Source organism: Pelobates fuscus, chromosome 2, assembly GCF_036172605.1.
Source record: "Pelobates fuscus isolate aPelFus1 chromosome 2, aPelFus1.pri, whole genome shotgun sequence".
Classification (NCBI taxonomy): domain Eukaryota; kingdom Metazoa; phylum Chordata; class Amphibia; order Anura; family Pelobatidae; genus Pelobates; species Pelobates fuscus.
In genome coordinates this window covers 428,814,765-428,839,738 of record NC_086318.1, presented here as the reverse complement: position 1 = coordinate 428,839,738, position 24,974 = coordinate 428,814,765, and positions in this window count along the sequence as shown.

The following is a 24,974-nucleotide window of genomic DNA, read 5'->3' as shown; positions in this document are numbered from 1 at the left end:
TACTGCATAAAAATAATGAGGGGGGGACCTACTGTCCTCCCCCCGCCCCCACCCCTGCGTGGTGGGTGGGGGCCATAAAAATAATGAGGGGGCTTTTTGACTGTGGCTTTTGGTCTTATGGCTTTTTATTTGCCCTTTTTTGGGGCTGAAAAAAGAAGATTTTAGAAAAAAAATAATGAGGGGGCTTTTTTACTGTGGCTTTTGGTCTTATGGCTTTTTATTTGGCCTTTTTTGGGGCTGAAAAAAGAAGATTTTAGAAAAAAGAAGACGTCAAATGGTAAGCTGAATTTTTCTTTACAGATTAGTTATTTTATTCCCCCTTCACTATTTTTTAGGGTGAGGGGGGTAGGTAGGGGGTAACTTTTTTGGGGGCGGGGGGATGGGTGACTAGGGGCTTGGGGACCCCTAGTCACCTTTGATTGGGGGGGGGATTTTTTATTTAGGGCCCCCACCCACCGCTCAGGGGTGGGGGCCAGTGGGGGAGGACAGTAGGTCCCCCCCTCATTATTTTTATGGCCCCCACCCACCGCGCAGGGGTGGGGGTGGGGGAGGACAGTAGGTCCCCCCCATTGTGATTTATGGCCCCCACCCACCGCACAGGGGTGGGGGCCGGGGGGAGGACAGTAGGTCCCCCCCCTCATTATTTTTATGGCCTCCACCCACCGCGCAGGGGTGGGGGCGGGGGGGAGGACAGTAGGTCCTCCCCCCTTTGTGATTTATGGCCCCCACCCACCGCGCAGGGGTGGGGGCCGGGGGGAGGACAGTAGGTCCCCCCCTCATTATATTTATGGCCCCCACCCACCGCGCGGGGGTGGGGGAGGACAGTAGGTCCCCCCCATTGTGATTTATGGCCCCCACCCACCGCCCCGGGGTGGGGGCCGGGGGGAGGACAGTAGGTCCCCCCCCTCATTATTTTTATGGCCTCCACCCACCGCGCAGGGGTGGGGGCGGGGGGGAGGACAGTAGGTCCTCCCCCCCATTGTGATTTATGGCCCCCACCCACCGCGCAGGGGTGGGGGCCGGGGGGGGAGGACAGTAGGTCCCCCCCTCATTGTTTTTACGGCCCCCACCCACCGCGCAGGGGTGGGGGCGGGGGAGGACAGTAGGTCCCCCCTCATTATTTTTATGGCCCCCACCCACCACGCAAGGGTGGGGGCGGGGGGAGGACAGTAGGTCCCCCCCCCCAGTGTGTATCAGGGTCCCTGAGGACAGGTGTCAATCCATATCTGCCAAGTGACCCTATGTAGGGGGAACAGTCCCTATTCTGCTCTGTGTCAGTGTGTATCAGGGATCCTTAGGATAGGTGTCAATCCATATCTGCCAAGTGATCCTATGTAGGGGGAACAGTCCCTATTCTGCTCTGTGTCAGTGTGTATCAGGGATCCTTAGGATAGGTGTCAATCCATATCTGCCAAGTGATCCTATGTAGGGGGAACAGTCCCTGTTCTGCTCTGTGTCAGTGTGTATCATGGTCTCTGAGGACAGGTGTCAATCCATATCTGCCAAGTGACCCTATGTAGGGGGAACAGTCCCTATTCTGCTCTGTGTCAGCCTGTATCAGGGATCCTTAGGATAGGTGTCAATCCATATCTGCCAAGTGACCCTATGTAGGGGGAACAGTCCATATTCTGCTCTGTGTCAGTGTGTATCAGGGATCATTAGGATAGGTGCCAATCCATATCTGCCAAGTGACCCTATGTAGGGGGAACAGTCCCTATTCTGCTCTGGGTCAGTGTGTATCAGGGATCCTTAGGATAGGTGTCAATCCATATCTGCCAAGTGACCCTATGTAGGGGGAATAGTCCCTATTCTGCTCTGTGTCAGTGTGTATCAGGGATCCTTAGGATAGGTGTCAATCCATATCTGCCAAGTGACCCTATGTAGAGGGAACAGTCCCTATTCTGCTCTGTGTCAGTGTGTATCAGGGTCTCTGAGGACAGGTGTCAATCCATATGTCAATATGTCATATGTCAGGTGTCAATCCATATCCATTGTGATTTAGGAATGTTAGGTGATTTATGCCCTTTATGGATTAAAACCAGACTCTGCATCAACTGTGTAATTTTCCATGGGAGTTTTGCCATGGATCCCCCTCCGGCATTCCACAGTCCAGGTGTTAGTCCCCTTGAAACAACTTTTCCATCACTTTTGTGGCCAGAAAGAGTCCCTGTGGGTTTTAAAATTCGCCTGCCCATTGAAGTCAATGGCGGTTCACCCGGTTCGCCGGTTTGCGAACGTTAGCGGAAGTTCCCGCTCGCCATTCGCGAACCGAAAATTTCGTGTTCGCGACATCACTAGTGGTTACATAGACTGATTTCAGCCAGGTTAAGTACCCAAGATCACCTATGGTGAACTAAGCATGATCTAGCACCATGAATGCTTCCTAGCATGGCTCTGCTCTGTGGACATGCCGCAGGGAGAGTGATCTTGATTTGGATAATGGCTGATCCAAGATGGCTTAATGTGGCAGAAGAAGAAGGTTTTCCTCAGAGGCCAGTGATAGGCTGAAAGGGTCTTTCTATCCTTGGTTGCCTCAAGTGAGTAGCAGTATGTACTATTACTGGCAATGGGAAGCCTTTGATAGGTTGTGTGCCTCAGCTGCCGATTTCAGCCTATCAATGGTGACCAAGGCAGGCTTTTCTGGTGTCTACGGAGGTTGGAGAACCAACCTGGGGTTAAACCATTCGCACACCGTGTCTTTAAAAGAGGTAGAAGTGAAAGAAGTAAATGCAAAGTTTATTCTAACCTGATGAGGCCGAGCGATGGTAAAATCAGCACCGTGAAGATGAGCAACAGAAAAAGTTTGAACATAACTTTTCTGTTTTGTGCAGACCTGTAAAAAAATATAACATTGTGAACACAAAAAGATATCTCAGAGATTCCCACAATTCTAAAACCTGACGGTTACTCTATCATTAGATCAGGAGTGCATGAATAGTTTGCAGGTAGCATAGCCAGAGCTTTGCAGCTTCTGCAGTCAACTACTTCATACTAAAACTACCTTGATTACAAAGGCAGAAGCAGTAATTCTTCCTATACTACAACTACTTGGCCCGGGTGGTTTGTAGCCACAGTGGCTTTTGCAGATTACTGCACTTATAAGAAACGGGAAACTCTATTGTGCCATTACCTAATTAAAGGCCATAAGTTGCTATGGTGCTTGGAGTGTCCCAGTTCTTGCATGCACAGCCATCTAAAAGTAAACCATCTAAATAAGTAGATACATTTACATTGCAGACAGATACAAAGGACTTACTTTGTCCAGTGACTCTCACATAGTGATGACTGGTAGACCATAGATCGCAAAAGGCAAGAAAATAAAAACAGCGTGACTGTAGGGAAGCCGAATTTTATACCAGATTTCTGTAAGAGCAAATAAAATAAAATCACATTAGATCAAATATTAGAGGCAGTCACTGTATTTATTATGATAAGCTTTACTACACACTGTATTGATGATATTGCAACGAAACAAGTCTAGGAGTCCATATATCCTTGGTACAATCAGAGGAGGTAATAGTCCATTACATTATATAGACTGTCTGTACCCAGGTCTTGTAGAGGTGGTAATAGTCCATTACATTATACATTATACAGACTGTCTGTACCCAGGTCTTGTAAAGGTGGTAATAGTACATTACATTATACAGACTGTCTGCACCCAGGTCTTGTAGAGGTGGTAATAGTCCATTACATTATATAGACTGTCTGCACCCAGGTCTTGTAGAGGAGGTAATAGTACATTACATTATACAGACTGTCTGCACCCAGGTCTTGTAGAGGAGGTAATAGTACATTACATTATACATTATACAGACTGTCTGTACCCAGGTCTTGTAGAGGTGGTAATAGTACATTACATTATACATTATACAGACTGTCTGTACCCAGGTCTTGTAGAGGAGGTAATAGTCCATTACATTATACAGACTGTCTGTACCCAGGTCTTGTAGAGGTGGTAATAGTCTATTACATTATACAGACTGTCTGTACCCAGGTCTTGTAGAGGTGGTAATAGTCTATTACATTATACAGACTGTCTGAACCCAGGTCTTGTAGAGGTGGTAATAGTACAATACATTATACAGACTGTCTGTACCCAGGTCTTGTAGAGGTGGTAATAGTACATTACATTATACAGACTGTCTGCACCCAGGTCTTGTAGAGGAGGTAATAGTCCATTACATTATACAGACTGTCTGCACCCAGGTCTTGTAGAGGTGGTAATAGTCCATTACATTATACATTATACAGACTGTCTGAACCCAGGTCTTGTAGAGGTGGTAATAGTCCATTACATTATACAGACTGTCTGCACCCAAGTCTTGTAGAGGTGGTAATAGTCCATTACATTATACAGACTGTCTGCACCCAGGTCTTGTAGAGGTGGTAATAGTCCATTACATTATACAGACTGTCTGTACCCAGGTCTTGTAGAGGTGGTAATAGTCCATTACATTATACAGACTGTCTGCACCCAGGTCTTGTAGAGGTGGTAATAGTCCATTACATTATCCAGACTGTCTGCACCCAGGTCTTGCAGAGGTGGTAATAGTCCATTACATTATACAGACTGTCTGTACCCAGGTCTTGTAGAGGTGGTAATAGTCCATTACATTATACAGACTGTCTGCACCTAGGTCTTGTAGAGGTGGTAATAGTCCATTACATTATACAGACTGTCTGCACCCAGGTCTTGTAGAGGTGGTAATAGTCTATTACATTATACAGACTGTCTGAACCCAGGTCTTGTAGAGGTGGTAATAGTACATTACATTATACAGACTGTCTGCACCCAGGTCTTGTAGAGGTGGTAATAGTACATTACATTATACAGACTGTCTGCACACAGGTCTTGTAGAGGAGGTAATAGTCCATTAGATTATACAGACTCTCTGTACCCAGGTCTTGTAGAGGTGGTAATAGTCCATTACATTATACAGACTGTCTGCACCCAGTCTTGTAGAGGTGGTAATAGTCCATTACATTATAGAGACTGTCTGCACCCAGGTTTTGTAGAGGAGGTAATAGTCCATTACATTATACAGACTGTCTGAACCCAGGTCTTGTAGAGGTGGTAATAGTCCATTACATTATACAGACTGTCTGCACCCAGGTCTTGTAGAGGTGGTAATAGTACATTACATTATACAGACTGTCTGCACCCAGGTCTTGTAGAGGAGGTAATAGTCCATTACATTATACAGACTGTCTGAACCCAGGTCTTGTAGAGGAGGTAATAGTACATTACATTATACAAACTGTCTGAACAACAGGTCTTGTAGAGGAGGTAATAGTACATTACATTATACAGACTGTCTGCACCCAGGTCTTGTAGAGGAGGTAATAGTACATTACATTATACAGACTGTCTGCACCCAGGTCTTGTAGAGGAGGTAATAGTACATTACATTATACAGACTGTCTGCACCCAGGTCTTGTAGAGGAGGTAATAGTCCATTACATTATACAGACTGTCTGAACCCAGGTCTTGTAGAGGAGGTAATAGTCCATTACATTATATAGACTGTCTGAACCCAGGTCTTGTAGAGGAGGTAATAGTCCATTACATTATACAAACTGTCTGAACAACAGGTCTTGTAGAGGAGGTAATAGTACATTACATTATACAGACTGTCTGCACCCAGGTCTTGTAGAGGAGGTAATAGTACATTACATTATACAGACTGTCTGCACCCAGGTCTTGTAGAGGTGGTAATAGTACATTACATTATACAGACTGTCTGCACCCAGGTCTTGTAGAGGAGGTAATAGTCCATTACATTATACAGACTGTCTGCACCCAGGTCTTGTAGAGGAGGTAATAGTACATTACATTATACAAACTGTCTGAACAACAGGTCTTGTAGAGGAGGTAATAGTACATTACATTATACAGACTGTCTGCACCCAGGTCTTGTAGAGGAGGTAATAGTACATTACATTATACAGACTGTCTGCACCCAGGTCTTGTAGAGGTGGTAATAGTACATTACATTATACAGACTGTCTGTACCCAGGTCTTGTAGAGGTGGTAATAGTCCATTACATTATATAGACTGTCTGAACCCAGGTCTTGTAGAGGTGGTAATAGTACATTACATTATACAGACTGTCTGCACCCAGGTCTTGTTCGTTCATGTATCCTTGTGAACTGGTCGTGTCCCAAGACCCAGACTGGGTGGGGGCATAAACATGGTTGGGCCAGGCCGGGGAAAGGGTGGGCATATGAGGGGTGTGTTGAACAGGATGCAGTACGGGGGTGGGGTCTGGTGCTACGGTAACTGGCATCAGAGTAGTAGTGGCGGAAATAGGGGTTGGTGGAGGAGGAGGAAGAGGAGGAGGGTCTTGTCTCGACTCCTGGCTGGCTTGCTGAGGGGGGAGAGGAACTGGGGAGGGGATAGGTAGGGTGAGGGGAGGAGAAGAGGGTGGAGGTATGTTGATGGAAGGATAGATGGGCGTGATGGGGTGAAAGGGTGGGGGAATGGGAGTGGTCTTTGAGTATGGAAGAGGGGCCGTTGGGGAAGGGGTGGGGTCAGGCACGTAATAGCGCCCATCTGCTTGCACTTCGTTTGTGGATTAGTGTCATCGTAAGGGGGGGTTTCACAGTTTGTAGTCCATTACATTATAGACTGTAGTCCATTACATTATAGAGACTGTCTGTAACCAGGTCTTGTAGAGGAGGTAATAATTACATTATACAGACTGTCTGTACCCAGGTCTTGTAGAGGTGGTAATAGTCCATTACATTATACAGACTGTCTGTACCCAGGTCTTGTAGAGGTGGTAATAGTCCATTACATTATACAGACTGTCTGCACCCAGGTCTTGTAGAGGTGGTAATAGTCCATTACATTATATAGACTGTCTGTACCCAGGTCTTGTAGAGGTGGTAATAGTCCATTATAATCTACATCCTGCCTCCATTGGAACCTTTCTTTGTAATTATTCCCATTGTAATGTAGTAGATTACAGTTAACGTTACTTACGAGCAGTTGGTAAGCTTTTTTGGTGAGGTCCAATATCTCAAATGTTTTGGTAAAAACTGAAGGAGTCGACAGGCTGAATAGAATTAAAATGAGGACAGCATTGATGCTAAAACATCGTATCCACCATTGCTTTCCCTGAACAGAAATATTCTCCCTGGTAATAGAGAAAGAAGAAAGAAACAGCAGTTAGAGGGTAATATTTGCATAGAGAACTATCAGGGCACCAGAAATTGGGAATATCTACTTTGAAAAGGGAGGATATAAAAGCAGAGCTGGACAAGTAGTTGAGTTGAATATTTGCCCAAGTTTGCATTCCCTTTCTTATTTATCATATTGCCCTCCAGGCCCGGACTGTCCATCGGGCACACCGGGCAAATGCCCGGTGCGCCGCAGTGGCCATGGGCCGAGGCCTGCACTTGAATAGACATGCGGCTGGGGAGGGAGAGGAGGACCCGGCGGAGCTCTATCTTGTAGCTCCGCCGGGTTCCTCTTTCGAGATCCGGAGCATTGCCATGGCAACACCCCCGATCTCGCGAGAGTGAACTCTAGCCTGCAGGCTAGAGTTCACTCACCACTGGACCACCAGGGATGATGTGAGAGTGCTGGTCCCCCCCAGGCTAAAGGTAAGAAGGGAGGGGGGATAAAATGCCTGCTTATTATTTTATTTTATTTTTACCCCCCAACACACAATCCCTTTTAACATTCACCCACAGCACTCTCACACACATCACACTCAGCACTATCACACACATCACACTCAACACTATCACACACAGAAACACTCACACACATCACACTCAGCACTCTCACACACATCACACTCAGCACTATCACACACATCACTCTCACACACATCACACTCAGCACTATCACACACTGAGCACTCAACACTATCACACACAGCACCCTCACACACATCACACTCAGCACTCTCACACACATCACACTCAACACTATCACACACAGCAACCCTCACACACATCACACTCAGCACCCTCACACACATCACACTCAGCACTATCACACACAGCTCCCTCACACACATCACACTCAGCACTCTCACACACAGCACTCTCACACTCAGCACTCTCACACTCAGCACTCTCACACTCAGCACCCTCACACAAATCACACCGAGCACTATCACACACAGCACTCTCACACACAGCACACTCAACACTATCACACACATCACCCTCACACATCACACACAGCACTCTCACACACATCACACTGAGCACTATCACACACATCACACTCAACACTATCACACACAGCACCCTCACACACATCACTCAGCGCTATTACACACAGCACTCTCACACACATCACACTCAGCACCCTCACACACATCACACTCAGCACTCTCACACACATCACACTCATCACTATCACACACAGCACCCTCACACACATCACTCAGCGCTATTACACACATCACTCTCACACACACCAGACTCAGCACCCTCACACACATCACACTCAGCACCCTCACACACATCACACTCAACACTATCACACACAGCAACCCTCGCACACATCACACTCAGCACCCTCACACACATCACACTCAGCACTCTCACACACACACCAGACTCAGCACCTTCACACACATCACTCAGCACTATCACACACAGCACTCACACACACACCAGACTCAGCACCCTCACACTAATCACACTCAGCACCCTCACACACATCACACTTAGCACTCTCAAACACATCACACTCAGCACTCTCACAGACAGCACCCTCACACTTAGCACCCTCACACAAATCACACACAGCACCCTCACACACAGCACTCTCACACACCTCACACACAGCACCCTCACACACATCACACTCAGCACTATCACACACAGCTCCCTCACACACATCACACTCAGCACTCTCACACACATCACACAAAGCACTCTCACACACAGCACTCTCACACTCAGCACCCTCACACAAATCACACCAAGCACTATCACACACAGCACTCTCACACACATCACCCTCACACATCACACACAGCACTCTCACATACATCACACTGAGCACTATCACACACATCACACTCAACACTATCACACACAGCACCCTCACACACAGCACTCAGCGCTATTACACACAGCACTCTCACACACATCACACTCAGCACCCTCACACACATCACACTCAGCACTCTCACACACATCACACTCAGCACTCTCACACACATCACACTCAGCACTATCACACACAGCACCCTCACACACATCACTCAGCGCTATTACACACATCACTCTCACACACACCAGACTCAGCACCCTCACACACATCACACTCAGCACCCTCACACACAGCAACCCTCGCACACATCACACTCAGCACCCTCACACACATCACACTCAGCACTCTCACACACACACCAGACTCAGCACCTTCACACACATCACTCAGCACTATCACACACAGCACTCACACACACACCAGACTCAGCACCCTCACACTAATCACACTCAGCACCCTCACACACATCACACTTAGCACTCTCAAACACATCACACTCAGCACTCTCACAGACAGCACCCTCACACTTAGCACCCTCACACAAATCACACACAGCACCCTCACACACAGCACTCTCTCACAGAGCACTCTCACACACCTCACACACAGCACCCTCACACACATCCCGCACAGCACTCTCACACACAGCACCGACACATCACCCTCACACACATCACCCAAACACACAAATCACACACAGCACCCTTACACGCATCACACACAGCACCCTTACAAACATCCCACACTGCACCCTCACACACATACACAGCACCCTCACACACATCACACACAGCCTCCTCACACACATCACCCCTCAAAATCACAGCATCCATCAAACACACATACTGCACCCTTCACATACACACTACACCCCTCACAGACACCCACTGCACCCCTCACACATACACACAGAACCCCAACACACTGCACCAAACACACACACAATACTTCCAAACATATTTATAGTATTTATATATACTACAGCACCCCTCACACACATACTGCACCCCTAAAATCACATTACATTCCAGACACACACTAGATCCCTTACCCAACTCTGGATCATCTACACACACTAGATCCCTATATACACTCTGGTTCCGTTATATACACACACTCACTAGATCTCCTACACATTTTGGGTCCTTCAAACGCATGCTAGACTCCTGTATACACACACACACACACACACACACTGCACCACCTACACACACACTACATTCCTAACATACACACTCTGGATCCCTTATACACACACTAGATTCCTTGTAAACAAACTACACCCCTAAACACACACTCTCTACAGCCCCTACCAACACTACATCACCTATACACACACACTATAGGCTGTATGCACACACTTAATACATTCCCTATACACACATTCTCTACAGCCCCTAGCCACATATGCATAACATTATACCAAAAACACAACACGACTAAAACCAACCTTATTACACAATACCACACCACAATCAGCTCACTCTAAACACACGCAATCCCACAAGCAGGCTCCAAACACATGCACAATACTCTTTCCTGGCCCTTTTGTCTTCTGGTATCCATTTATAGAGACACCAGAGACAAGTTGCAAGGAAACACAGTGCAAGCATGTTATTAAATTTGCTTGCGATGTGCAGAACAAATACAGGGCTTTTTTTTTCTCATGCTAGAGCTCTTTAGCAGAGCTCTGCGCATGGTCTGCCCTAGAAAAGCATTGAACCAACATGCTCACTTTGAGAGGGGGCGTGTTTGTCATTGGTGATGATGAAACACAGCCTCTCTGCCCTGCCCCCTTCTTAGTGGGCTGCTGTGCAAAAAAAAATGCCTTTGCCGAATTTTTCTCCTAGTCCGGCCCTGATGCCCTATACCTATGAAACCCGATATAGTTTGCCTATTCTATAATATCTGTCTAAAATGACAAGATACTGAAAATCAACATTTCCGAAGGACAATAACCCAGCTTTTTAAAGGATCTCTGTCACCTTCTGGGGCCTTTGCATATTTAGCAGAGACCCCAGAGAAGCAGGGGAAGGTCGTTTTTAACCTGCCATCTTCTTTCTTAAGGATCATTTTCCACATGCAAGAGTATAACCCTGATCTCTATATCTATGAAAACAAACCTTTTCTCCCTAACTATTTGTCACTATTTAAGCTGAGTGCTTGACAAAAAGTAGCTCTGCTTTTTGTCAGGTGTAGGAATAATATGTAACGGGGTTTTGGGGATGCCCCCTAGTGTCTTTGGGGTCCTTAAACCTAGTTAATTCACTATGCCTGACAGGCGGATCTTGAGCCTCCGCTATCTGGGAGCTGAGGTACATGTCTGCGGCAGCGCCTCCACCCAGTGGAACATCCGGGGTAGGGATGTGGGGTCCCACTGGGAACATACTTGGTGCAATAAGACTGACACAGCCTAACTGGAACTTTATATGGTAAATAGCAATTGAACCGACACACATAGGAAAATACAATGGCTTAACAGATAACAATGCAAATGTGGATTTTCCCCACTCACCCACCAGCACACCTGTGTCCCACCCCCTGATCTTCGCCCTAGCGGCCGTTGGTGCACATAGGAGAGTTGGGGCCCTAATAAGTCCTGCTCCACAGAGTCACTGACACAGCCTCAGATGTGTAATGTCTGTACGGGACCTCAGAGTCTTTACTGTGAGTGAGAAGACAGGTGCCCTGTGGTGATACAGGGAGAGGTTTGGCTTACCCTCACAACACAATTAACCAGGTAGTCAGTAGCAGTCTCCTCTCACTGGATTCACCAAACGTCTGGGCTCAATGCTTGTCTTTGCCAGCAGGTCCCTCTCTCATCTGGTGTGATCTTGGGTGAAACAAGTTCACTCTGCCAGGTTCCATCTCTTTTTACAGTCTCTCACATGTCCTCCATTTCAGCTCAGCATGTCATCCTTCTAGAATCCTTTTAGGCCCTCCTTCCCCAGAGCTGTGCAGGAAAACCTCCCAGGAACTGATGATGCCACACTCCTCCCACTGATTTCAGCAAGTCATGTGATCAATGCTCAATGTTTTATTAACAACATACTGGGGCCATGTGCCATCTACTGGGCATTTCAGATAATGCAGTCTGTGTAACTTCACAGGGTTACATGCTCCCCCTTGAAAATACTTGCCTTCCACTGGTCCTAGCCAAGTCCTAGCCAGGGAGCTTAACAAAAATTCAACAGAGAAAGGTTTAGCATACCTACAGTACAGTTAGCACAGTAACATCCTAGCTAGCTAGTTATTTAGGGTAAAGAGTCACTAACATTTACCACTTCAGCTAGTGCATGTAGGAAAATGGCCATTTTAGATGCGGCTTGTGTCAGCGGGGCATAACTGGGCTCTCCTATATTGTCATAAACTAGGGTCCTAGGGGGTTGCCGCACTCTGGTGCTGTGTCTCAGTTCTCGCTGGGGGAGAGGATCTTGGGACATCAACTGTGGAACTTCGACTCCTGCCCAAGAAGTAGAGTTTCTAAGGGAAGTTCCAGGCACAAAACATGGACTTTCTGGATTCAACCTTGGAGAACTTAGTGACCCAGGAGAGGTTCCGGGACTTTGTGAACCCACAGGAGTTAAAGGAGGCAATTGCTCTGTTTCTTCAGCGGGTGATGACCACCACTGATCCTCTGCACTGGGAGTCCCCGGGGGCTCCTCTGCCCCATTTCTAGGACTCTCTGTTGGGTTTTCCTCCAGTTCTTCACTACTCTCTTCCTCTTCATCAGCATACACAACTGGAAGCAGATGGTTTCTATGCCAAGCCTTTATTCGGCCCTCCGGGCCCCTAATGTTGTACACTGGTAGTCCTTCCAGTTTGGACACAACCTCAAACAGGGTATCCTTCCATCTGTCAGCCAGTTTGTGTTTTCCAGGCACACCTAGATTCCGGAGAAGAACTTTATCCCCTGCTTGAATCTCCCGATATCTCACCTTAGCATCATATCTTCTTTTGTTCCGTTCTTCCATTTTTGCTGCTGCTTGGGTGGCCAACTCATAGGCCCGATGAAGGTTTTGTTTGAGGTTCCTCACATATTGAAAGTGTGAAGTTGAATCTGTTCCATCAGGAGACACTCCCAAACGGACATCTATCGGCAATCGAGCTTCTCTTCCGAACATTAGGAAATAGGGTGAGAACCCTGTATATTCATGCCTTGTACAGTTGTATGCGTGGACCATGGCTTCCACATGTTTACTCCAAGACCGCTTCTCGACTTGCTTGAGAGTCCCTAGCATATCTAGGAGGGTCCTATTGAACCGTTCTGGCTGTGCATCACCCTCCGGATGATAAGGTGTGGTTCTGGACTTCTGCACCTGCAACATGCCCAACAGCTCCTTGATCAACTTACTCTCAAAGTCTCTACCTTGATCAGAGTGTATCCGATTGGGTAATCCATAGTGAATAAAATACTTCTGCCAAAGGACTTTGGCTACAGTCACAGCCTTTTGATCTTTAGTGGGGAAGGCTTGAGCATATCTGGTGAAATGGTCCGTTACCACCAGCACATTTCCAATTCCCGCTGTATCGTTCTCAATGCAGAGATAGCCCATGCACACAAGATCCATGGGTCCCGCACTTTTCAGATGACCCATAGGGGCAGCTCTCACAGGCAGGGTCTTCCTCTGGATACACCTCCTGCATGTCTTTACATGTTGCTCGACATGTTCCCTCATGCGAGGCCAATAGAACCGATCTTGTACTAGGCCATAGGTCTTGTCCACCCCGAGATGCCCATGTTGATCGTGGAGAGCTCTCAGGACCATGCCACGGTATCTGTGCGGTAGTACCAATTGTTTTCTATCGGGGTGATCATGATACTTCACGACCCTATAGAGTACTCCATCTTCGAGATGTAGTCGGCTCCATTCTCTTCGGTATAATTCTCTTTGACTCACAGGTAGAGAAGTCAGCAATTTAGGATTCTCAGTCTTTATTGCTCTGATAACTATCCCAATATACCAGTCCTGCACTTGAGCCTTCCTCTTGTCTTCTGTGGTTATACTTGGCCACTGTTGAAGCATGATTGGAGCATGGAACACCTCAGGCACAGCTTCTGGAGAGTGGCTAATGGAGTCTATCCCCCTTAGCTCGGCAAATTCTTCTTGACTCTCGGCCACCACATACATCTGACAAAAGGCTCCTACCCCCGGCCCAGGGATCTCTTCCCACTCCTCTTCTTCTTGGTGAGGAGGGAGTCTAGGTCTGCGGGACAGGGCATCTGCGCTGATATTCTTGGGCCCAGGCTTGTACTTCAGGCGGAAACTGTAGCTTGACAAGGCAGCCAACCACCTATGTCCTGTGGCATCCAGCTTAGCTTTAGTCTGGATGTAGGTAAGTGGATTGTTGTCAGTCCTTACTTCGAATGTTGCTCCATACAAATAGTCATGCAGCTTATCCACGATGGCCCACTTGAGTGCCAGAGATTCCAATTTATGGACTGGATAGTTTTTCTCAGCACCTGTAAGACTTCTACTTATGTAAGCCACCGGCCTCAATCCTTCTGGATAACTTTGGTGCAGTACACCCCCTAGGCCTTCCATGCTGGCATCCACATGGAGGATATATGGTTTCTCAGGGTCTGCATAGGCTAAGACAGGAGCTTCTGTAAGTCTCTTCTTCAGTGTCAGAAAGGCATCTTCACATCCTGAAGTCCATTTCTCTCCAAAGGGGTCTTTAGGATATGGTGCCTTAACACCCTTTACGTCAGAGGTAATCTTCAGCAGGTCATGTAACTCTCGAGCAATCTTTGAGTAGTCTTTCACGAACCTTCGGTAGTAACCACAGAATCCGAGAAAGGACCGCAACTCACTGATGTTATTTGGTCTTGGCCAATTCAACACTGCTTCAATTTTAGCAGGATCTGTGGCTACTCCTTCAGCGGAGACTATGTGCCCCACATAAGTGACAGAGTTCTGGGCAAATCGGCATTTGTCCACTGATAGCTTCAGGCCTTCAGCTTGCAGTCGATCCAACACCTTTAGCAATCTTTGTTCATGCTCCTCTGGTGTCTTCCCGAAAACAATTAGGTCATCTAGATACACTAAACACTCTTTGGGATTCATATCCCCCACAGTTTTCTCCATCAGCCTCTGAAAAGTAGCAGGAGCTCCTGTGATTCCCTGTGGCATTCTGGTAAACTGGAAGAACCCCAAGGGGCAGATGAAAGCTGTCTTTTCCTGATCCTCCTTCTTCATAGGTACCTGATAATATCCAGACCTCAAGTCAAGCACACTGAACCACTGGCTGCCAGATAGGGCGTTCAGAAGATCCTCTATCCGGGGCAAAGTGTACTGATCTGGCACAGTTCTCTTGTTCAGAGTACGGTAGTCCACACATAGCCGAACTGAACCATTCTTTTTCCTCACTACCACAATAGGTGAGGCATAGGGGCTCCGGGACTCTGTGATGATGCCTTCTCCTTCCATCTGTTGGAGTATGTCCCGGACATCTTCCACATCTCAAGGGGGTATTCTTCTTGACCTTTCTCTGAAGGGAGTAGGATCAGCAAGTCTTATAGCATGGGTGGCACTCTTAGAACACCCCACGTCCATCTCTGCTCTGGAGAACACTCCCTCTCGGGTGGCCAGTTTTGAACGAAGGCTGTCTTTCCACTGCTGTGGTAGGGGAGAATCTTCTAGATCAAAATCTAAAGGTGCTTTCACATAATCCTTCTGTTCTGCACTCACAGACATGATGGACGAAACTTGATCTAAAAGGTGTATTACACCAATCGTTTGATGACGATCAATCCGGATTTCCGTGGGGGTTAAATTCTGTACCATCACAGGAAAGCTCCGACACCACCTTTTTCGCCAATCTTTTATCTCAGGTATGAGAGTCCACCCCTTCTTCTGATCCTCTTCAGGCAGAGACTCAATAAGGTATTGTCCAGTTCCCCCCAACATTTCATGGTGCATTGAGGCTATGGCTCGTAAGGTTTTAGTCTCACCAGGCTTCACAAATGCAGGTTCTGTTCCTGAATAGTGGCACAACCCTGGTTTTGTTTCAAGGGCTAGTCGTCGACACTCTTTTCCTAGGACAGGGCTGACCTCCATCAGTCGGTCTAGGGAGACATCTCCCACTTCTGTAAGATAGGCCCTGAATACATCCTGTACCATCTTTGCATTAGTACCCAATATTATTGGGGCACACACTTTCTTGGCTGCAGGGCATATCAAAGCTTCCAGCTCCATAGGACATATCATCCCGGTATTTAACTGGGGAATAGTTATGGTCACTTTTATGCATCCCTCCACAGGTTGAGCTTGCGACCCAACGCCCCATAGCTGAAACTCTCCTGCAGGTTCCATAGGAATGTGTTTCAAATGACGTTCATAGAAGTCTCTGTAGATAATGGTGACTTGAGAACCTGTATCTAACAATGCTGAAGCATGAATTCCTTCCACTTGTACGTGTATCAAAGATTTAGGCCCAATCTTGGCCCCTACAGATAGACTATGTGTAGGCCGGGTCTTCCTTCGCTTGTAAGACCTGGTCATTTGAGTCTCCTCGAGCTCGGTTGCCAGCACCTCCACATCCACCTCCATGGAATTCGCAGGGCACTCCCGCTGAAAATGCCCTGACTTTCCACATTTAAAGCAGTCCCCTCGGCGGGGTGAATCCTCAGGAAACAGCTTTTTCTGAGTCTTCCTGTGTTGCCCCCCACTTCCAGGGGGTAAAACTGCTCTCTCTGGTGGTGATTTGCATAAGAGCTCCAATTCAGCCACCTTCTTCCTAAGAGCTGACAGTTCTGTATCCTCTTTCTCCTTCTGTAGGGGTGGACACGTCTGGTCTTCCATTCTCCTAGCTGTATTTATTAATGTGGAATAAGGCAGAACTTTATCATCCAATTTGGCTCTCAGCAGAATCATAACTGGATTATTGGTCAAACCACCTCTCTGAATTTGCTTAGATAGCCGAGCATCCAACTCAGGGGCAGTGACTGCTCCTTTATGGAATAACTTTCCAAGCGATAGTTGTAACCGGTTGATATAGTCAGTGGCTTTTTCATGCTCCTTCTGCTTAGTGGCTAGGAACTTAACCAACAGATCATCCAAATCTTCTGATTTCCCATAAGCATCCTGTAAAACTTGTAGATAGTCGTGCACAGTAGCTTGCCCATTTACTCCCTTGTACAGTCTTATCATGTCTGTAGCGGGAAAACGAAGACTCTCCACCAACTGCTGTTTCTTTATGGTATCCGTACAAGACCATTCCTCCAACAACTGCATAGCATTATCCTTCCAGACCTCAAAAGGTTCTTCTCCTGCAGGAACAGGCTGATTCCCAGAAAACACCTTTAGTTTGCGGTAACTATGGGTGTGGTTTGCCATCACTATGGCTTCTGAGAGTTTCTGTAGTATGTCCGATACATCACTACCTCCTGTAGGCAGGGTGTGTACTTCAGGGTTGTCTGGTTTCAGTAATGCTGTAGGTGGATGAGATTCTACTTTAGGAGTAATCATCCCCTGCCCTCTAGGAGGATGGGCAGCTTGTTTAGGAATGGCTCCGGCCTTTCCGGAGATGGGGGTCAGGAGCTTAGAATAATTTTCTGTGACATAATCTTTCCGTTCTAATTTAAAGGGTTGTTGCAGTGAGGCCTTTTCTTTCTTATCAAGGAGAGCGTACACTAAGGAGCATCCTTCATCCGGGGCTCCATATAAATGAATGTTGGTAGGCATCTCGTGGTCTCCCAAGTCCGTATGACAATATATTAACATGTAAGTTTGGCCTTCAGAATCCTGCAGGATATCCCTGACGGTCGCCATTTCTATTCCCAGTCGAATTTCTATACACAAGATGACGTGATTCATCTCACAGCAGGATGGGACTTTGCATAACATCACAGCTTGCTGTAATGGTACATTTCTTTTCTGGGCCCACTCTTTTGCAAAGTAGGGAGTGGCCTGAGGACTTAACCTATTCTCACTGGTTGTACCCCAATTCATCTCAGCAGCGCCTCCATATGTAACGGGGTTTTGGGGATGCCCCCTAGTGTCTTTGGGGTCCTTAAACCTAGTTAATTCACTATGCCTGACAGGCGGATCCTGAGCCTCCGCTATCTGGGAGCTGGGGTACATGTCTGCGGCAGCGCCTCCACCCAGTGGAACATCCGGGGTAGGGATGTGGGGTCCCACTGGGAACATACTTGGTGCAATAAGACTGACACAGCCTAACTGGAACTAACTTTATATGGTAAATAGCAATTGAACCGACACACATAGGAAAATACAATGGCGTAACAGATAACAATGCAAATGTGGATTTTCCCCACTCACCCACCAGCACACCTGTGTCCCACCCCCTGATCTTCGCCCTAGCGGCCGTTGGTGCACATAGGAGAGTTGGGGCCCTAATAAGTCCTGCTCCACAGAGTCACTGACACAGCCTCAGATGTGTAATGTCTGTACGGGACCTCAGAGTCTTTACTGTGAGTGAGAAGACAGGTGCCCTGTGGTGATACAGGGAGAGGTTTGGCTTACCCTCACAACACAATTAACCAGGTAGTCAGTAGCAGTCTCCTCTCACTGGATTCACCAAACGTCTGGGCTCAATGCTTGTCTTTGCCAGCAGGTCCCTCTCTCATCTGGTGTGATCTTGGGTGAAACAAGTTCTCTCTGCCAGGTTCCATCTCTTTTTACAGTCTCTCACATGTCCTCCATTTCAGCTCAGCATGTCATCCTTCTAGAATCCTTTTAGGCCCTCCTTCCCCAGAGCTGTGCAGGAAAACCTCCCAGGAACTGATGATGCCACACTCCTCCCACTGATTTCAGCAAGTCATGTGATCAATGCTCAATGTTTTATTAACAACATACTGGGGCCATGTGCCATCTACTGGGCATTTCAGATAATGCAGTCTGTGTAACTTCACAGGGTTACAAATACATAAGACAACGTAGTGTCTATTTACTGTGTTGGAATTTCAGATGTCTTTTTTAAGACATTGTTATTTATTTGGGGAGGGGACTAGTGGCAGAGCTGCCTTAACCCTTTAAGTCCGGAGGACGTACTATTACGCCACGCAGAAACCGGCTCTAAACGCCGGCGGGCGTAATAGTACGTCCTCGCTTTTATTGCCGCCCACGTGGCCGGCGGTATTCTCCCGCTGCAGATCGCGGTCGGGGGGGATGCCTGGCCCCCCGGGCAACCCCCCCTGTGGCCGGTGACCGCGATCTGCAGTCTCTGATCGCAGTGACAGGCTGTCACTGCGACCAGTATTCAGCATGTGTCAGCCGATTTCAAATCGGCTGACACATGCGGCCGGCGGCTTTCCCCTTCTGCAGATCGCGGTCGGGGGACTTACCTGGCCCCCCAGGCAGTCCCCCTGGGGTCAGTGACCGCGATCTGCTAGGTCTGAGATCGCAGTGACAGGCTGTCACTGCGATCTCAGAGCGCTCTGATCGCAGTGACAGCCTGTCACTGCGATCAGTGTTACATGTGTCAGCCTATTGGCTGACACATGTAACTGGCACAATGATCCCCCTGCAGATTGGAAGGGGGGAGTGCTTGTACCACCCAGGCACTCCCCCCTGTGGTCAATTACCCAATCTGCAGGAGGTGATCACAGTGACAGGCAGTCACTGTGATCACTGATCCTGTGTGTCAGCCAGTGATGTGACATCACTGGCTGACACTGTCTCTGCCCCCTGTCCTGTAAAAAAAAAAAAATATTAGTTCAAAAAATAAATAAAAAAAAATTACAGTTACAAATAAAATATACTTAGATCATATATATTATATATATATATGATCTAAGTATATATATATATATACACATACACACATTTACACATACACGACGTGTATTTAAATATTAATATATATATATATATATATATATATTAATATCAAATTACACGTAGACTGATACTGATTAAATATATATATAATTATTGTTATATATATATTTATATATAATATAAAAAAAATATATATGTAAATACGTAAAAAAATAAAATTAAAAAAATATTTAAAAATAAATAATTAAAAAATATATAGATGTGTGTTATTTCGTTCTAACTGTTCTAACTGTATTGTGATAATAATATATATATAATAATATATATATAATAATATATATATATTTATATCAAAATACACGTAGAACAAAATAATATATATAAAAATAATATATATAATATACCTATATATAAATAAAAATATTAAAAAAAAATTATATATATATATACGTATATATACACATATGTATATATATACATATATTAATTCTACACATATATTTATGTAATAATTTTACATAATTAGGTATCCTAATTAATTACAATTAGCGGGACCTGCCTGACAACCCATGCCGAAAGTATAGGGAATTTAATTTGCTAGCACTATATTTAACCCTATAACTTTCCAAGACACCATAAAACCTGTACATGGGGGGTACTGTTTTACTCGGGAGACTTTGCTGAACACAAATATTAGTGTTTCAAAACAGTATAATGTATTACAACGATGATATCGCCAGTAAAAGTGACGTTTTCTGCATTTTTCACGCACAAACAGCACTTACACGGACGATATTATTGCTGCAATACTTTTTACTGTTTTGAAATACAAATATTTGTGTTGAGCGAAGTCTCCCGAGTACAACAGTACCCCACATGTACAGGTTTTATGGTGTTTTCAAAAGTTACAGCGTCAAATATAAGGCTTGTGTTTCAGTTTTTTCACATTAAAATTTGCCAGATTGCTTACGTTGCCTTTGTGACCCTATGGTAGCCCAAGAATGAAAATTACCCCTATGATGGCATACCATTTGCAATAGTAGACAACCCAAGGTATTGCAAATGGGGTTTGTCCAGACTTTTTTAGTAGCCACTTAGTCACAAACACTGGCCAAAATTGGCGTTTTTTGCATTTTTCACACACAAACAAATACTAACGCTAACTTTGGCCAGTGTTTGTGACCAAATGGCTACTAAAAAAGACTGGACATACCCCATTTGCAATACCTTGGGTTGTCTACTATTGCAAATGGTATGCCATTATGGGTGTAAATTTAATTCCTGGGCTACTATACAGTCTCAAAGGCAACGTAACCAATCTGGCGAATTTCAATTTCAAATGTAACACGCTATATTTGACCCTGTAACTTCCCAAAACACCATAAAACCTGTATATAGGGGGTACTGTTTTACACGTGAGACATCGCTGAATACAAATATGTGTATTGCATTGCAGTAAAAGCAAACAGTATTTTGACATCCACAGTTAAAATGTCACATAGAACTAAAAAAAAATAAAAAAATCTTTTTTTCTCCCATTTTTTTATATATTTTTTATATTAAATTATGTTCAATACCTAAATATTTAATGTTAAATGAAAGCCCTGTTTCCCCTGAATAAAATGATATATAATAAGGGGGGATGCATTTCATATGAAAGAGGTGAATTACGGTTGGACAGACATATAGCGCAAATGCCAGGTTTTGTTTACGTTTTGTTCTGTTCACAACTTGTACATTTGGCTGCGGTGTTAAGGGGTTAATAACTTTTCCCATTGTGTAGCAAGTTTATATAATAATAATAATAATAATAAAGTTTGTGCATTTAATATAATCCTGTGCAGGGATGGTGAAGGGCCAAGGTTGGATGTATCTGTTTTATGGCATTGATATTATTCTCTTTACTGTCAGGGAGGAACCCTTAAACCCTTCAAGGACCACTATAGTGCCAGGAAAACATACTCCTTTTCCTGGCACTATAGTGCCCTGAGGGTGCCCCCACCCTCAGGGTCCCCCTCCCTCCCGGCTCTGGAGAGAGGAAGGGGTTAAACACTTACCTAGCGACGTCATAGGCTGAATGCGCATGCGCGGCAGGAGCCGCGCGCGCATTCAGCCGTTCTCATAGGAAAGCATTTACAATGCTTTCCTATGGACGCTGGCGTCTTCTCACTGTGATTTTCACAGTGAGAAGCACGCAAGCGCCTCTAGCGGCTGTCAATGAGACAGCCACTAGAGGCTCTAGAGGCTGGATTAACCCTCAGTATAAACATAGCAGTTTCTCTGAAACTGCTATGTTTATAAAAAAAAAGGGTTAATCCTAGCTGGACCAGGCACCCAGACCACTTCATTAAGCTGAAGTGGTCTGGGTGCCTATAGTGGTCCTTTAATGTTTACCATTCCATTTGCCATGTGGCACTCAGTCATAGGCAGATTTAAACTGCATCTGTGCATAACCTGGTGTAAACACATTGCTCTTGTTCTAAATGAAAGGAGATACAGAAAGCAGTGTAGCTTTCGAGACTCACCGTATTATGCTGTCTGGGTATGGGGCGTAGTCGACCGACCATTTCGATGCTGCGATATCTTTACTGACAGAAGATGGCTGTGGCTCTGCTGAATGTTTAACCTCACTGTAATCTTTTATAATTCTGTAATAACACCCAAAGTAAAAACTGTCAAACAGCAACTCGCATAACCCTCAGCCAGTGATTACAAAGAACTAATCCATACAAAATACCCGATTTACACATTGTAAATGCTTTGATGCCATGTAAATGGCAGGATTAAGATTAGTATTTTGTGTTAGATGTAGTGGGGTTGTGATGGGATTTCAGCATGGTTTAAAATTTAGTAGGCCGAAATCTTCTCGTGGCATATGCAAGGTATATCAGATTACGAACAGTTAAGTGAGTCATCAGTGTACTGAGCATGTGCAACAACTGTAGTCACATTCCTTTGTCTTTAAAGGAGCCATGCGGTCTGCCCATATAAGGTGATCCTAAATATCCTGTTTACTGACTGGTCTAAGGGTATGTGTGGGTGGAGCGATGAATGGGAGGAGTTATTGTTAATAAAAAGCATTGTCCCCATGTGCTCTGGGCTCAGACATTTTGGAACGCTAGTTCAGCTGAGACACGATCGGTGTGTAAATAAAAGATCTTTTACTTCATGAAAGAACCTGCTTTCATCTCTCTGTGTTTGGCTTCTGCGACTTATTCCGGTAACATTTCTGGTGCGGTGGCCGGGAACTTCATCGTCACGGAAACTGGCGCAGAGATTTGAGACGGTAAACTTTTACCCGTCCTCCACGTTAGCACCCCTGGACTTCTGCATGGACCTCCCTTCACCTCGGCGCCACTGGTCTGTTGTCCAGGAGATCATCAGCTTCTACTTAGTGAGTACTGGGGTGTCCCGTCGATGAGTGTGAACCCAGGTCCAGGAACTTAAAGGTAAGACTGAGAACCCACCAGGGGTAAAACCTGTATCCGGTAATCTGACTGCCCCCTCCCTACGAAGGGAACATACGAAGGTGCACCGTATATCTGAAGTTAAACGCTCTGAAGCTAGCCCGTTTAACATAGGGACTGTAGTCAGGCTGAATTCTGTGTATATATGTTCAGTCGGACACCGGTATCCTGGCTTGACTAAGCGAATCCTGTTGTAAATTAGGTAGCTAGATCGGGGATACCGGCGAGACTAAGCGAGTTCTGTTGTACATTCCGCTCACTAGCTCTCAACCTATCTTGGCTAAGTGAATCCTGTTGTAAATTCGGTCACTAGACCATAGATAGTGGAACTGGTGGAATATATTCCGTCCACATGTTCGTGGTGCCTGGGCAGTGTAGACTAATCGAATTCTGGTGTACATTCCGTTCAATAGTTCTCAAGGTGTTGCCAGTTAGAATAGTTGGGTTTGCTGTAAATGTTGTAAAATATGTTGTAATTGGTGAAATGTATGTCCTGCTAGAAAGTTTGAGCACTGCCGTTTAGCGGACGTGCAAAAAGTGTGTATAGTGTATAATAGCACACGGTACCATAACCACTGACATTACACTAACGATACTGAAATTACTGTTTGATGTTGTAATTGTAACACCATAACCCTTACTAATTGATATTGTAACTCTAACACCATAATTATCTAATTGTGTAATAATTATTAATCGAACCATAACCACTGACTGTAGAAACAAAATTGCTGGAATGTTATGTTATCGGTTAGTTTGGGTTGATTAATAGTGTGGATAATTGTATGGTTTGCTTAATAGTTACATTGATAAGTGTATAGTTCTTGGTGGGTTTTCGAGTTTATTTTGTGTGTGCAATGTTGTGATATTGTTGGGCGTGTGAGGATCCTGTGCGTGTGTGTACGTGTGTGTTTAGGCCTAGTAACCATGCCACATGGTGCAGTTGCTAAGGAAACCAGTGTGACCGTTGGAAGTGTGTTTGAATGCTTGTTGTGTTTTTGAATCGGACTCTCTTTTAACATAATGGGTGCATACAATTCAACTCATGGTGGCTGGGACTTGCCTGTCCATGAAGGCCGCAACCCCGCCCATCTTGGACACTCCCCCTGAGTCCGAACTCCCTTTGCCACCCCCTTACTCCTTCTCTAGAGCTAGAGGAGGTGCCGCTGGTGTAGCCTCTCCCCCTGCTCCAATGTCCCCGCCCGTCCACTCACCTAATTCAGAGGCCAGCCCACTTGCCCTAAGCCCTCCCCTTCCAGTACCTACCCCCACTAGTTCCCTGTATCCGGAGTTGACGCCACTTCTGGTTACTGGTCAGGCTCCTCTCAGCCCTGCCCGAAATATTCTGTTAACAGAGCTTTCAACCGGTACATTTAATTCACCCCCTTCTACTCACCTAATAACTCCCCGACCTGTTACTAAACAACCCTACCGAAGTCCCATCCTAACTCGACAAGCGACTGGTACCCTCCAACCCCGACATTTACAAATGCCTCTCCGGCTTACAACGGGCCCACCACCTGTTGACGGTAATGGTCAACTACAGCCGGCAGATCCCGTATTTGTTTATGTCCCTTTCACCACAACCGATCTATCTATTTAATTGGAAGACTCATAATTCCTCATATACGGACAAACCTCAAGCCATGACGGACTTTGTCACCTCCATTATACAGACTCACAATCCCACCTGGGCTGATTGCCAGCAGCTATTTCTGACCCTATTTAATTGTGAG